This window comes from Haliotis asinina, chromosome 15 (assembly GCF_037392515.1).
Source record: "Haliotis asinina isolate JCU_RB_2024 chromosome 15, JCU_Hal_asi_v2, whole genome shotgun sequence".
In the NCBI taxonomy this organism is placed as follows: Eukaryota; Metazoa; Mollusca; class Gastropoda; order Lepetellida; family Haliotidae; genus Haliotis; species Haliotis asinina.
In genome coordinates, this window is record NC_090294.1 from 29,653,166 (window position 1) to 29,665,881 (window position 12,716).

Consider the following 12,716-nt stretch of genomic DNA (forward strand, 5'->3'; position numbering starts at 1 on the left):
GTTAACCTGGGCAAGAAACCAACACAGCGTCACCATCCACTATAACATTCAGTCAAACCGTCAAGTACCATAATGTATCAGGCAACAAATAGCTTTCTTACACTAGCTTCAATATGCCTAGATTCTGTTGATTTCCATGGACTTGTAGACTGGCAAAAGAATAAATTTGTTGGTTGAACATGGTCTGATTAAATTACCTTCTTTGGGGACTGGGGATATAGGCTGGTGGTATGACTGTTTAATGTCACACTTAGGAATATTCCAGTTATATGGTGGCAGTTGCTAAATAATCAAATCAGGACCTGCATCCCAGTGATCAACATCATAAGCATCAGAGTATGCAATTGGGATACGTGACATGACAATGTGTCAGCCAAGTCAGTGAGTCTGACAACTCAATATTGTATACGGCAAGCATACGTTGCTGAAGACCAATTCTAGCCTGTATCTTTGAGGTTAGGGGGTTTGGGACTTGCATGCAATCTGTGATTATGAAAATGGACAAAATGACATTTATCATCATCCACTTGACTAAAGTCTATAAGTATCTAAAACAACATAAATGCACAAACTTCTTTCATGGATAAAAGCTTCATATATCAATGGTAGTAATGTTTCAGATTTGGTTCATCAGATGAACGCTTACTTAGCATATGGGTCTAATATATACATATACAATGTACAATAAAAATAGAAATAAAAAGCTGATAAAGCTTTGTTAAATAAACTAATGGAAAAGATGCTAATAAACTACAATGACGGTGTGGACATGGAGCTGGGTGGAATCACAAGGAGCAGACTCTTGTAACAGTGAACAATATCCATATGACAGTTTAGTGGTCAGTGGCTCTAAACAATGTCTTCTAAAGGCATGCCTTTGTTGACTCAAGTCCTAATTTATATTACAAAATACTATTCAGCCAGTTAACAACACAAAAGCAAGAAGTCATGTAAAGACAACAACATTCAGACAAGTAGCCAGACTCATTATACAACAATGTTATCTAATATGTAGTGATAACAGATTAATTTAGTACACAAACACTGTCCAAACTTAAGCTTAATTATCTACCACTGTATAACTACTGAAGTCTAAGGGTGTCTGCTGCTCAACATAAAGCTTCTGTTGCTTTTAATTAGCCATGTCATAGCTGGCTTATTGATTTAGACCAATAAAACCTAAACGAATAAGGGAACAGCTATTTATTAAAAGGTTGGGTGACTGTACTTTTGTGTATACTTATAACAACAATCCTCCCCAAACCACTTTACATTTCATTAATGTGTCCAATGTTTATGCATATCTGCATCCCATGTCAGAGTTTTGAGTGATGCTGCTCTGATTCCCCTTATACATCTCACCCAGATCCTCATGTATGGCATATATATACTGCCAATTTTCATACTTCATTTCACCTCAGTGTGAAAAATCAATTTCTTGGATTTGAAATTTTGTACAATCATTTCAGATACATTCAACATCTCTTATTGTAAATTCCAATTAGTGGATGAATTCAATATTCGCAGTAAGCACATGTGTCAATACTGGCCCGTATCAGATTCGTCTACATGATAAAAGGCACAGTGTCTCTTTAAATCGTGCATATCTTCTGAATGCGGTACGTGTGTATCACGACAGGTATAATTCAAAAATTCTCTAAAACGTCCCCAATAGTGTTATATATATACTGTTATACATAGACTTGACCTACAGTACCTGGAGCAGTGTGTTTGCGGTTTGACCGAATTAATACAGCCGGATTCAGCTTCCGACAGAGAAAGTAGGCTGGACGAAGCACGATAATGTCGACATTTATTGTACCGAATATGCGTTTTAGACAACCCTTCGTGCTTTTTCGAATCATTTTCATTTTAAGAGTTACATATCTTATAAATAAAAATACAAAAGCATCACATAGATACTCGCATGACACCAGAAACATTGCTCAGCTCGAAAACTCCGTGCAAACATGTCAGTCCTTTCAATGGCCATCAAGTTGCTCATGGGCCGATCTTTCTGTATCACACAAAATGCTTTCTCTACTCTTCCCAATGATTAAATGAAAACATACAATATCACATATAATGTCCTCACCTCTATGTTCAGTTAGATATCTGGGTTTCGATGTACTAATACCAGTAACATTCACTTCTGATCGAACACTTATCAAGCACTTCTCTCGGATGATAATCAAATAAAGGATTCCCCGCCTACAGTAGTGACGTCAGATCCGTAGGAAATACCTCCCCGTCTGACAGATGTATTAAAATTTATATTTTATATGGAGCATAACATCTTACGATTATTCTTGTAAAATAAAGACCTTAGAAGAATATGCTTTAAAAAATTGTAAATAAAACATGACATTGTTTTGTTGACCGAGTAATGCGAAAATAGTCGGATGACGACAAGCGATTAGAATAAACACAAGACGATTGGCTGTTGTGGTCACATGGTGCAGTGTAACGCACCTGATTGGCAAGCTGTTTTGACGAGAAGCGAGCGAGACAGTGGAAAGAAGGGAAGGAAATTGAGAAAGGAGGGCAGTCGCCCCCAGTTTTGGTTTATATATTTGGCTTTGAAAGTTTGAAATTGAAGAAGACATTTCTTGAATTTAAGGAGACACTTTTGTACTTATATTGGAGGTTGGAAGCAGTTTACTGAAACTACAAGCAGAAGAAAAATACAGGTCGCTGAAAGATAAATAGTGGACGCCATCTTGAAGTAAACAAACCGAGGTCGATTTGTTGTGTTCAAGTATTCGTTGAAGTACAGCTGTAAGGAGATTCTACAACCTACAGATCTGCTGCTGGTTAACCCTGAAGGTCGACTACCTTGTGTATTCGATAAAGAAGTGTACGTGATCTTTCAAATGGTCCTGTCAACTCTAGGTATGTCGCAGTCAAACATAAAGGACAAATCTAAAAGGTCAAATGGGAAATATATTTCCCAGAGAGACGAAAGGGTGAAATTTTCACCGAAACACGTTAAACAAGTGCCAAAGAGGGTTTCAGGGCCCAAGGACATTATGACTGAGAAACGGGCTCAGAAATTTTCGCAACATTCTACACCCTATTCAAATGGTTTGATCTCAAATCCAAGCTGTGACAGGCGAAAGGATGGAGATAGAGCCAAGAAAAGGAGTCGTTGCCCGTCCGAGAGTGAGATGCAATCAACGAAGTTAGAAGAAATCCTTGATGCACAGGCAAATGCCTATGCTGGTGCTAAATTTAGCGACCCACCCTCACCAAAAGTACTGCCGAAACCTCCATCCCACTGGATGAACAATGAAAATGCTGTACCCAGGTGTGACGATATGACAAGTCATTTGAAGATGTTACTGAAAGTACCAGTCCAAGCATAGACTTTTTAAGGGATGACTTTTTTGTCATTCAAGGCCAAAGGGTCCCACAATCAAAGTCATTCCAAGTTTATTTTTGTAAAGGCTTGAATCAGTATTGTCATTGTATGGCATTTTCATAGACTCATATTGTTGGATTTTTGACATCAACTTTTAAAGTCATAGACACATGGACATATCATTGTACATTTTCTTCAGCAGTCTGCAAGACCAGAGGAAGATCTAATTACCATACCATGTATTTTTATTATAGATTTATTCCTCATCTATAGCCCCTCTGGTCACTATACCCATACTTGTGCAGTTCTTTAATTTATTGTACATAAATTGGTATGCTAAAGTTCATGTGATGTGTTCAGCATCTAAGTTATGAGCAAAATAGTGCAATACCTACTACACAGGTTAAACGAGTGCTTTTATGACCTGTTGCTCTGAGGTGCTGTCTTGAGCAAAACTTCTGTGATTTTATTTACAAATGTGATGCTTTCATATTCGATAAGAAGAGGGTGCATGTATGAAAGATGGGTTGGTCTTGTTTTAAATTTTTTGTGAAGGTTAAATTGGGATCATGTTTGTTTATGGCTAAAAGTGTGCAAATTCTGAAATATTATGTTGCCTGGTTTCTTGTGATTGTGAATAGTGACAGGGAAGTTGTCTTTAAGTCTTCGTTTCCTTTTCTTATGTTTCTTTCAAAAATTTTGTTGGACTGTTCGAAGGTATTGTCATCTTCCTTTTGGTACGTTTGGTGGTTTTTGTTCCAACAATCAACATTTCCGCACACAAATTATCAAAAGTGTTCACAGGATTTTGCATACTGATTGTGATAACTTGCCTGTCCTGATGAGTAATTTGGAGCAGTGTTTTTAAATGTTAATGCACCTTTTCAAGTTGAATATATGTTTGGGTAATGTATACTTGCTCTTCATGTGCATAGTTTATGGTTAATATGTCACCCTTTCTATCAAAACGTAGTTGGCCTTGTGTCATATAATTGAAGCAATATATTTAAGCAAGAGTATTCCATAGTTGGAATAGCCTTGCTTGAGTATTTTGAACTGATGGACCATAAGGATAATGTGATAATACCATTTATTATACCTGTAGTTATTATGAAACATGTATTTTTACCAAGTATTTATTGAGAAAGCCATTGTAGGATCAGACATATGACAAACTAAAAACTGAATGGTCCTAAAGTTCCTTTACTTAGATACTTGCTGTATTATAAATCGATTTAAACAGAAAAGACAAAAACAAAAGGTAATGGATTATCACTCTACTTATGACCCATTAATATTATATACAGAGGTGGATATTGTCACATTCAGCAAGCCCAGACTGCTTTTGTTGTGTTAAAGGTAATGTAAGGACTGTTAAATATCAAACAGTCTGGGATTATGGCTGTATGTTATAAGAGGCTGACAGATATCTTTGATTACTTTCCATATTGCTATATTGACTAGTTTTTTAATTTAAAGTTTGTGCTTTAGCCTTTCAATCACGTGACACTATTTTACAAATGTTTGCATGGCTGTCAGATTCTTTTTTCTGTCACTTGTCAAGATTCAAATGTTCAACTTAACTGCGAAGAAGTGTTGGACAAAATTATGTCAGTATCATGTACCCTTTTGGGCAGTATTTTCCATTGCAAAGAGGATTGAAGACATTTGCATCTAAAATTGGAGAGATGGAGCAGATAATGTCCAGAAAGGTATGTGATTGGAGGAGGCACATTTCATTGATTTGGCAGCTCATGTCAAGTGTCTAAAGAATTGCCAACTGCCATTTACTTTTAGTGTCTATTGTTATTGTGATGAACAACATTGTAGGAATGAACAACTGACATTGTGAAAGGCTTCGGTACATGCATGACTTTTTTCCGTGCCATGTTGAATTCAAGAAGAAATGTTGATGTTTGTGTTATTTCACATTGATGAAAGAATTTATTGAATGTATACTGTCACATGAACTTGGTACTTAAGGAACTGCACAATGTATATCATAACAATTCTGTCTATCATGTAGTTATTTATTATTTTTTTATTTCACATCATCAATTTTTTTGGGGCCCTTTTCAGGGCCCACCAGTGTTCCAAAAGGAGACTTTTAACATGATGAAAACTTGTGTGCGGTGTGAAAGAAATGGACGAATGATTGAGAGATGTATGACTGTGTTTATATTGTCTCTTTATATGAAAATTTGGTGCTATATTATTTAACAGGCATCAAATCGTCGGTACTACATCTTTTGATGGTTGATTTTTAAATAACCTGATACAACATGTTGTAGGTCGGGGAAAATGGCATTCAAAATTTTGAAGAAAACATTATTTGGCTGGATATGAGTACCACCAATCTTTTTCAGTCCTACAAATGTGGGATTTTGGTAGTTTGAATGTTGAAGTACCATAGAACCAAGAGCATTCTCTTTGTATTGCCAAGTTGACTAAAGCCTTATTATTCAGGATATGTATTTAGTCAATGTGCAGTAAATACCAATAATTTCTTAGTGGATTGAAAAATGCAGCTAGAGTTAAACATTCTCTGCAAGGCAGTATCTGTGAACTAATGACGACCAGAGTTCCTATTTGAGGTACGTATGTTGACATGCATGGTTTTCAAGCCAGTCACGATGGAAAGGTGTATTTCTTGAGTCAGTAGTTGTGTCAGATGAAATTTGAAAGATAGTAATGTATACACCTCAGGGTATTATGTTATGGCTCTTTTTTTGGGATGGGGTGGGGTTTACAGAGAGAATATTTTAAACGTTATAGTGATGACATAAAATTTGCTGCAAATGTTTGTTGTTTGACAACTTCTACAATTGGTATGCAACACTGATTTCTAATATAACCTGACAGTGCATGTTTGGCTTAAGGTAGTTTTGAAAAGGATTTGTAATTGCTTTTGATGTCTATCATATGTCAACTGTAAATTAAATTAAAAAATATATTTGGTATTTTTTCAAATCACATACAAATAATAGGACATAAGGACAGACAATTGTGGAGATCCATGTCAGGGGCATGCTACTTTTGGTGTTCAGCGCTGTCTTGGATGACTAGTTTACTATTAACATGCCAATTCAAATAGGTGGAAAGTGACAAGTGTCACACAAGACAGGAAATTGTAATTGTTGCACTTGTTTTATGTTTATGATAAAAGGAGATTCCCAAAGCAGAATCTCACCAAGCCTTGTCTTGTGAAGACAGGCTGTTTTTTTTGACACTTTAGTGTCGGATACATGAGTATTTGCTCTGTATTAATTGTCAAGTGGACTAAGTATGAAAGTACAAAGATAAACTTCGGTGAAATAAGTTGGCATGAAATGAAATTGTGATATCTCATTGTACTGTTGTACTAATCCACTTGACAGTGACAGCCATACCAAGGGAGTGATTAGATCACTTGTTTTAGACCATTTTTCAATAAATATTGTAATGTTTGGAGTTTCTGCCCCTTGGTATTTAAAATGAAATGTTTTCAAATTTGATTCGAATTCTATGAAGTGGTCTGATTTGTGACTGTGGTCACAAATGAGTGCATATTAGGGATGAGTGTTCGCTTGATGACAAATTCCATTTGAAATGTTTATTGCCAACAGGAAAAATTAACTTTCAGAAAAGTCTTTTGATGTCCTCAATATTACACTCATTCCTGAAATGTTGCGCTTGAAATAAGGGTTTTAAGAAGACCCTTATTTTAACAAGATTGAGTTTTGCGAAGTAACATTTATGGTCATAAAGCACAACTTCTGGAGATCTTTTGAAAGAATACCTAAATTCGAAGAAATGTTTTTCTGATTCATTTGGAATGTTTGTTCGGAGAATAATGGTTACAAAAAATGAACCTGGTCACAATTTCAATTATCAATTCCCATTTCCAAATTTCACAACATTTTGTTAACTTCCATGACATCAGTCAAAACTGTGCACTATGTGGTTTAAAAAATAGCATTAAGGAACTTGTGTGCACAATGACTTCTCATGTGTAAGAACTGAATTTACAAAGATGTGATATTTATTTGTTTTCTTAAAGAATATATCTGAGAATGAAAAAGCAGGGAGTGATGAAACCCATTCAGGAAACTCAAATTTTTTTTTGTTATCTTTGGTAGTTAAACCATCAAAAAATTTTCCTGAAAAGAGTCTCTATAAACCAATTTCGCTGTAGACTTGATTTGATATTTGAATATCAATAGCAATAATATATGAAATTTTTGTGTCAAATATTTCTGTTGCAAGAACGAACTGATGTTAATTATGTTGCTATTTTCATTTTATGTTAAACTTCACCATGGAAGAGTTCAGTGATGTTTAGTTACTCTTTGGTGTAACAGGTATTAAAACCCTTAGAATCTTTGTTCGATTGTCATATTAGCTGATACAAATTTGATAAAGTCTGTCACTTATTTAGATTTACATAATTTGTGCCACTTAAATTATTTTATTTCTACAAACTATCTAATATTTTCAATTGTCCATCAAACTGTAGTTAGTAAAATTGGCTGAATATTACTAACAGGACCTCATTGTGGGGGATGTTGTAATTGTTATGAAGCCAGATATATTAATAAATTGTTTCTAAGTTTCTTTTTGTAGTATGTGTTGCTTACCTCACAAAAAGCAGAGAAGAGATCGGAGAGAATTTGGTCGAGTGAGCATTTGACATGACATTGTCGCACGGCTCATCATATCCTGACTAGATGAGTCAGTGCCTTTATTGTAAATGCTGTTGCTCACCTGTTTGAGAGCCTGCACTGCACTGATCACAACTGTGGGGTGATCTTCGCCTAGCTTATGTGTTAAAACCGGATATAAAAAGCACACCTGCCTACCAGTCTCCATTTGTTAATGTTGAATTACGGAGATACATCTGTTTGTTGCAGACTGACAACATTTAGGAAGTCAGCAGATACTGAGAAGTATTATTGATAGCGGTCCTGGACCACACTCAAATTAAGCTGTATAATTTATATATGACATGGATCTAGACCCTTTTTAAAATAAGTTCAAAACAAAAAGGCACTGCCCGTCTTCCTTCACACAAGCCCACTGTGGGGGTTGCCTCCCAGAACCGCTATTAATAATACTACTTACTGATTTTCATATTGGACAAGCTACAGTGTCCAGGACACAAGTTACATGCATGTATTTAGCAGGCAGACACTGCAATAGGAACATAGCAAGCACAGTTAATGGTGATCTTGAATCCTATCTATACTACCCATCGTGTCCTGATAGTGTAAATGCAGCCTCTTATTTCAGTCAACTGTTCTAAACTAGTTTGCACAAAATATTCCATACTGATACAGGTACTGTTTATATATGAATCTGTGCACTGTAAGATGAATTCATAACAAAAAGATTATTATCAAGCATTCAATAAATGATGAAACACAGTGAAGAATGGCGAATTCTTATCAAAACTTTACACCAAAACGCAGCTGTTAACATGCATGATATTTGTACATGCTTTTCACAGGGATGGCAAGTTTTCGTGAATCTGTGGATTTAAATGCAAATCAAGCAATCTTGTCCTACCCTGGACATGATTGGGGGCCAGTGGCCCCCAGGGCCCTAACTGATTTTCAGCTGAAATCACGTTCACCTGTTGACAGCCCAGCAATTAATCTGCATAAGGTTTGCAATTGGTTGCCCTGAGTTAGTAGTGAAATTCATCTTCGTTGTAATCATTCATATACATACATAACTAACACTAAACTTTTGATAGGTAGTATGTTTTAACAAACACAACTATAGATTTACCTGCACTGCTAACTTTTTTCAGCAGTTGGAATACATCACCAGTATCCATGTTTCAGAATGGAGAAACAACATCCATCAGCTTTACACAAAAACACAATTGGTCCCATATATACAGGAATGTTGCTTGTGTTTAGTCAAATAAGATGTGATATGTCAAATAGTAACAATACTTTTACTGTTTAGAATTACCATGTAGTTTAACTAGATAAAATATTTGACATGTCTTGCTCTGCAAAAACAATTTAAAAGTGCTTCATATTTTTCAGTTTTCAAGACATGGAACACATACGAAGGCAAATTATTCTATTTTTGTGTGTTAAGCCTACAATGACCAAATCAAAGTGCCATTCATTCATTCATTCATTCATCTGTTGCAGAAAATTCTTCGACCCAACCCTCATGTTTACTAAGCATCTGATGTTCTTCAGCATGCAGCACAATTCTTGGCTTTTTCCACAGCTGAATTCACTGTGGCTGAGGTGATTCTTCTCAATGTTAATTATCAGTTTTTGAAAGTAAGAATATAGCCACTCAGAATGGGAAAAAAACCCTGCAATACCAATACTTTTAAAGATTCGATGCCTTCTGTAAAAGCCCGAAGTTAAGTGAAACTGTATCAGGACGTGACAGCCTTTTAGCTGCTGTGGACCCTGAAGTCCACCTCATTTACAAGTATATTTCTAAGTCCACCTGTGAAGTTGTAGGTTTAGAAGCAAATGATCAGCTCACTTAATCTTCCTTAGTTATGATAGTGGTATCTCTACATTTTAACCTGCTGGTTATTTGAAGCCAAGTGTCCCTTTTGTAGTTGTCTTACAATGGAAACATTGTGGGTAGTGCATCTTTGAAGTAAGATCTAAGAATTTTCACATTTCAATTATAAGAACTGCTTAGATGTTTTACATGTAAACTGTAAGACCTATGTTTAGAGCCTACAGAGGTTTTACAGCCTCTCCAGTCACATTCTTAACACATGAAAGTTCAGCAACATGAATCACACCTGCAACATCATATCTTGCATTGTAAATCCATCTTCTGTGTTCTAATACAGCCAGCAAGGCAGGTAATAAAATGGTGTACGTCTCGTATATCGGGAACCTCTGCTATCTTCATGATGGAGATAGTCTAGTCTATTGTCATCAAATTTGTTTTATACCATATGTTATAGCACAATAGGTTCTTATTTTAATATTTTCTGCATTATATGGGTCATATGATGCTTTATAGCAGTCCCTCAAAGTCTCAGTCAAACATGTATGAAACATTAAGCAGACAGTCAAATTTCATGGTGTTTTCCTGTTGTCAAAAACTACTGATGACTAAGAATAAAATTCAAGAGCTATGAAGCTGAAATTTTTTAAAACAATCCCAGCGTCTTCATGAAGCTCTCACAGAATTTTATCATTTTTAGCTGTTACTCTGTACAGCACTCTGTGTGTACCATTGACATTTGCTCATGTATGTGATTTTCAGGGTAAATGATATGTTTAGGGCATAGTTTTGATAGTTAATCCAGCTGCCACAGTCACTATCATATACCCGATTTTTAAAAAAATCTACAATACCCATAAAACTGAATCTTTGCATTCTATTAACAGTTGGAAAACTGCTCACAGACTCATAATCCAAAGTTTGGCATGGCCACAAGGCACATGAAGACTTTAGTGTCCTTTTTCCAGAATGTGTTGATATTTGATATAGTAGTTGTTTTGTTTGTTTTTTTAGTATATGAATACTATATTGCCTCTGTACAATATGTATGTTGTGTCAATCAGTTGATGCATATTGAACAGCTCTCAGTACACCTTACATCCTTAGTTGCCAGCCCATTACAAACATTACATTGTTTTTGTGTTATTGGTTTAGTAGTTGTTAGTATCGAGGCCCAACTAATGTGTTATATTTCCTGTGAAGTTGGAAATTTTTTCACAGATCACTGATCCAACCTATGTTTCTAACATTCATTATCACCAAAGTGAGATTAATCAATTAAGTACAGATAGGTATACAGTTTAAGAAATATATTTGATATACCAGTTCACAGTCTATCAAATTAACAAATTAAATGCATCCTTGTAGAGATGCCTTATCCTACAGGGATCGGTGGGGTAGCCTTGTGGTTTAAGTGTTTGCTTGTCATGCAGAAGTCCCAGGTTCGATCCCCCCATGTGTGATGCTAATTTCTAGTATCTCAAGCCATGATATTGTTGGAATATTGTTGTAAGTAGCATGAAACTATAATTAGTCATTCAGTGCATTATCCTATACATTTTGACAAATGAGCAAGTACCAAAATAAACTGAAGCCAACCCCAACAGAAGATATTTGTTTGGGCCATTATGAATACGGTGTCAGTCATATTTGTCAGGGTCAAAGTCAAAACAGCTAGTGCCTTGGACATCAAAGCAAGGCCTAGATATCTTTCTGGTGATGGACTACTTAAATGTGACCCTATGACCCCTGTTACTCTGACATTGACCTTTGTTGAGAGACCTATGGACTTTAACCATATTCAGAGGTCTCAATTTTTAATTTTTGTAAACTAATCAAGCTGAAATTTGTCATTTCATGTTCCTTTTTATGAAGAATCTTGTTCATCAGAACATGATTTTTGTTAAGGTTGTTTTGTTAAAATATCTCAAAATTAATTTTTGACATTGAGTGATTGGTAATTACTAAGAGAAAATCCAGCATAGTGCAGAATAATGATGGGTAATAATGTCCATTATGTTGTATGCCCTCAAAGCACATCCATGCAACAGAGTGTCAAGTGCCACATAAGTGACCATATCGCTATTACAAGTACTACAATTATTACAAGAGGGACTTAGAAAGAGAGAAAAGCATATTTTCTCTGCCACACAGTATGTCAAGTCAAACTGTATGTAAATCTGTCTTCTTGTACAGGCCAATCTGCCATATGGAACAGGTCAATCTGCCACTGTACAGAAGCAATCTGCCACAGCATACAACATCAATCTGCCACAGTGTACATCAATCAACCACACTGTACTATATCAATCAACCACACTGTACAAGCAAGTCAACCACATTCTATGTCAGTCAGTCACTCTGTACGTCAATCTGCCACACTATACAGGTCAATCTGCTAACCTGCACAATATAAATCAGCTACACTGTACAACATTAATCAGTCACACTGTACAACATCAATCAGCTACAATGCACAACATTAATCAGTCACACTGTACATCAGCCATACTGTACAGCATCAATCAGTCACACTGTAAATCAACCTGACAAACTGCACTACATCAAGTCACACTGTACAACATCAATCTGACATACAACTACATCAATCAGCCACACTGTACAACATCACTCTGCCACACTGTAAAACATAACTCAGCCACACTGTACATCAGCCACGGTACAACAGTCACACTGTACATCATCAATCTGCTACACTGTACGTCAATCTGCCACACTGTATAACATAATTCTACCACTGTATGCTTATGGATAGCCACACTGCATGACATTAATCTGCCATACTGTACATCAATCAGCTACACTGCACATCAGCCCCTACACAACAGGCACACTGTATGACGTCAATCAGCCA

The 12,716-nt window shown here is 36.0% G+C and overlaps 1 protein-coding gene across 2 annotated transcripts in view; it reads right to left on the bottom strand.

Annotated features, from left to right (window-relative positions):
- Positions 1-2,252, bottom strand: part of LOC137266179 (E3 ubiquitin-protein ligase RNF38-like) — a 78,051-nt gene extending 75,799 nt beyond the window's left edge. Inside the window, exon 1 of one of the 2 annotated variants that reach the window (XM_067801668.1) lies at positions 2,096-2,252. The gene's annotated coding sequence lies outside the window, so the exon portion shown is untranslated. The remainder of the gene's footprint in view (positions 1-2,095) is intronic. The other variant, XM_067801670.1, reaches the window with a different exon arrangement.
- Between the last annotated feature and the right edge of the window lie 10,464 nt (positions 2,253-12,716).